The following is a 4,676-nucleotide window of genomic DNA, read 5'->3' as shown; positions in this document are numbered from 1 at the left end:
CGCTAATAATTACTTTTAAATTTGTAATGAGTTAAGTAAAATCACTGTTCGTCTGAGGCCAATGACCCGTTTGTAGGGCTGACTTCCGGGTGGTCAAAATAAGGAAGTTAACATTTTTTTTAATCGGCTTTGTAAGTTCTTTATGAGGAATGACACACACACATCATGTTTGTTGGAAACAATTTGTTTTGATGAGATAATGAATTCTAGCTTACAGTAAAACTGCACATTTTACCTTTAACAGTGAAAGATGCCCTTAAGTGGAAAAATGAATTGCAATCATGTGAACCTTGAATACAGTTATTAATTTATAATTACTGCAACTAAAGGACTCAATCAGTGTAATCCTCCAGCATCTCTTCAGTCATTATCCTCTTCAGATGATGTGTCACTTGATGCAGACTCAAAGCTTTGAGCCCGGAGGGGACCTCGCTGATTTCCTGTTGGTTTGCTGTGAGGGCTCTTTGGGAACTGTTTCTCTCTCTGAAGATCCAAGAACCATCGAGGCGCCGGGAGAAAGCCAGATGTACCAACAGGAGAGTGTGGAAGAAGCTGACCCCCTCCCTGGATAAAGCCGGTATTAGCAGCACCTTGTCCAAACACATAAGAGCCTCCTCTCACTGGATACTGGAGAACGTAAAAAGGCATGGCAGGTTGGTAGAGGACGTTTGGTGGAGGAGGAGCCGGCTTCGGTCCTGGTGTTCTGACGAGGATCGGAGGTGGAGGAGTCAAAGGTTCATCGGTGGCGGGAACAACATGACATGGAAGGTTTTCATTTCTTGTCCCAACGGCAGCAGCATTTTTCACAAAAGACCCTGAGAAAAGAAGCAATGCTAATCTGATTTATCATCACTCACTGGCATATTAATATTCTCAAATTTGCGTGCTGAAAAATGAATTCATTTCATACCTTGTTTGCCATTTCCAGAATCGTCTTGTTGATAGTTGATAAGGTTGCTCCTGACAGGAAGGGCTCCTTTAAGAAAAGGCTTTTATTTTACTATTATGTCTTTTATTTTCTGTCATCAGGATTTTCTGAAACACGTCATGAGTCTAATGCATTTTGACTGTTAAACTTGTAATAAATAATAACTTTTCTCCAAATTTTAACTCTGCACACCCAGTCATTGATATTTAATGTTAAAAATAATATTTGAAGACTTCTTTTAACAGTTCATATTCTCCATAGAATTTCATTTCACAGTATAAAACTCTAAATGCTGTAAAGCCCTCTTTACAGTGCAATAAATACAATTCTACTGGGTAAATAATGAATCTTTTTATTATCTTAGAAGTCAGAATTAAGTGGATCAATTTAATATTACATCAAATCAAAATGATTAAATAAAATAAATTAAATTTTAACTATATTCAATCTAATGTCTGAAAGTCAGCATTAAGTATATAAATTTACATTGAATTCACATTCAATTTAAATGATTAAATTAAATAAATGTATTATATTTAGTGTAACGTCTAAAAGTCAGAGTTAAAGTCAGGTAAATTAAATAACAATTATTAAATAAAAAATATCTATAAATAAAATAAAAATCAGGTAATATATTTAGTCTAAAAGTAGTTTTAAGACAAGACAACTCAATTTCATTCAAAAATCATCAATTTGATAAAAAAAAACCCATCTCTGTTCGCTGCACAATATCTTTTAACGACTGTGTTAAAGAACGGTGGCTGAGACGAGTCTTACCTGTGTTTTGTATCTGTGAGCACAGAAGAAGAGTCAGAGCTGCTGTTAACAGGTCCATCGCTGATAGAAAATGTTCCCTGGAGACCCTCTGGGAAGCTTTTTAAAACAAGAGGTGACACCTTATTTGTTTTGCTAATTAATTTGTGTAATGACTCAGGTGTTGTATCACTCTGTATAAATATAATTTAGATAATCGCACTGGGTTACACCACTTTACCAACAGGATCTCAATTACTTTTAATTACTAAATGTGCCTGAATCATCTTGTCTGTGTTTTTGTAACGGTTCACTGAGAAACCGTCTGAGCTCGGATCAGTGAGTCACAAGAGGTCTTATATGTGTTTTTTTTAAGTTTCAAGGTTACATTTTTTAATCTATAAATCATAAATGTTACAGGGCTGATGTCCTAATCAACCAACAATGATGATATTGAACACTAATGACACAAGGCCTCACTACAAGACATTTCACCCCAGAACCATAAATACATAATTTTTCTCTTACGTGTAGTGCTATTTATCAGATTGTTCTGGTTTGAGTTGTCGACTGTTAGAGCTACTGAACATAGAGATGTGTACTTTTTCTTGACATCAGTGTTTCTTACAAGAAATCTTCACCCGCTCAATAATCTACAGACCTTGTGGTCTGCAGTTTAATGTAACCATTGAAAAATATTGAAAATATTGTCTTTTTTAGTATAGTTCTGGTATGAAACTGCTCAAAACAAGGTCTGTGAATTATCTGGAGTTGCTATTATCTTTGGGCTTTTTGAGCACCACAAACTGAGTGCCATCTAGTCCCAGTATAATGAAGAGAAGGCAGACATCTCTACAGTTAAAATTAAAAATATGTATTTTGGATTTTGGGGTGAACATTCGCTTTAACTTCTCCCAGATGTTGGACCATCCATGGTTACTTGACTGTGTGCTGTATTTGGATGTATGTCTATAGTAAGTGTGACATTATGTATGTTTCCTTTTATTTTATTGTACATTGGTTTATTATTATTGTAATAATTATGATTATTATTTTGAAAATTATTCATCTATGTATTCTCATTTCCCTTTTCTTATATTGTTTTTCATCGTATTGTACTGTTTGTGTTGAAAATGGCAATACACACGTAAGAAAACAAAAGCAAAATCTGAACATAAGACAAGACATTTTAATGTTATTATTATTATTATAATTATTATAATTATTATAGTTATTGTTATTTGATAATAACTATAATAAGCGTTATGTTATTTATGTCATGCATGTGTCTTATGTATAATGTGTATATAATGTATGTATAGTTATGTATGTACCTAATGTCTTATTTATTATTCTTACTTTAACATTTAAAATCTCAAGCTGCTGTGACGACTGAATTTGGCCACTGTAGGATAAATAAAGTCTCATCTTGTTTTATCTTAGCTTATCTTAAGTTAAATTTGACTAAAATATGAACATGAATGAATATATTAGCAAAGTATGTACTATTATACTATTCGCTATCTACACCACCTCTCTGGGTCAGGTTATCCGCTCACATGGCTTTTCCTATCACTGCTATGCAGATGACACTCTATCGCTCTAACGCTCTATCTGTCATTTCCTCCTGATGACCCATCGGTCTCTGCTCGGGTCTCTGACTGCCTCTCAGACATAGCCACTTGGATGAAGGCACATCACCTCCAGCTGAACCTTTCAAAAACTGAACTGCTGGTCCTCCCTGCTAAACCCACAATACACCACAACATCAACATCAAGATTGACTCCCTGTGTCTTTCACCCACCAAGGTGGTGCGAAACTTAGGGGTGATGATTGATGACCAACTCACCTTCTCCAGTCATGTCGCCTCAGTTACCCGGTCATGCCGCTTTGCACTTTACAACATCAGAAAAATCAGACCTTACCTAACTCAACATGCCACTCAACTCCTGACACAGGCTGTTGTCATCTCAAAACTTGACTACTGTAATGCCTTCCTGACAGGCCTGCCAGCCTGCTCAGTAAAACCGCTTCAGATGATCCAGAACGCGGCGGCGCGTCTGGTCTACAACCAGCCAAAAAGGTCACATGTCACTCCGCTGCTCATTGAGCTCCACTGGCTACCTGTTGCAGCCCGCATCAAATTCAAATCTCTAATGCTGGCCTACAAAGTTGTCTCCGGTACTGCTCCTACCTACCTGAACGCCCTGATTCAGACATATGCTACCTCACCACCGTTGCGCTCTTCTCATGAACGGCGCCTGGCTCTGCCCCCCGTTGGTCCAAGGCAATCCAGACTCTTTGCATTTCTTGTTCCCCGCTGGTGGAACACACTACCAGTTCCAACCAGAGCAGGGGCGTCCCTCTCTACCTTTAAAAAACTCCTGAAGACCCAGCTCTTCAGAGAGCATCTTCTCTCCTAGACCACATGATAAGTCTACTCCTCAAAGAATTGTGACTAGCACTAATAGCTCTTATTGCACTATACCTTGATTGTTTGCTTTTTACTCTTCCTGTAAGTCGTTTTGGATAAAAGCGTCTGCTAAATGACTAAATGTAAATGTAAAAATTTATGTTTTTTTATGTAGATATTATTGCAAATGAATAAACTAAATCAAAGAAACTGTAAATAAGGATGTAGTTAATACATACACAGTCATGGAAAAAAATATTGAACCACCCTTGTTTTCTTCAATTTCTTGTTCATTTTAATGCCTGGTACAACTAAAGGTACATTTGTTTGGAATATATAAATATAATGATAACAACAAAAATAGCCCCAAATAGCAAACAAATGTACCTTTAGTTGTACCAGGCATTAAATCAACAAGAAATTAAAGAAAAAGGGTGGTCTCATATTTTTTTTCTATGACCGTAGAATTAATCAATCAGTAATCAATTACTTTTTCTTTCCCTTTAAACCAGTGAACTGTCTGCTGATCAGCCACGTATCGCCACGTCTGCGCGCATGCGCAGTGTCCTCACATTAGTGTT

The sequence above is a fragment of the Centropristis striata genome, chromosome 1 (genome assembly GCF_030273125.1).
Source record: "Centropristis striata isolate RG_2023a ecotype Rhode Island chromosome 1, C.striata_1.0, whole genome shotgun sequence".
NCBI lineage: Eukaryota > Metazoa > Chordata > Actinopteri > Perciformes > Serranidae > Centropristis > Centropristis striata.
The sequence above is the reverse complement of the archived record's forward strand: the minus strand, read 5'-3'. Positions refer to the sequence as shown.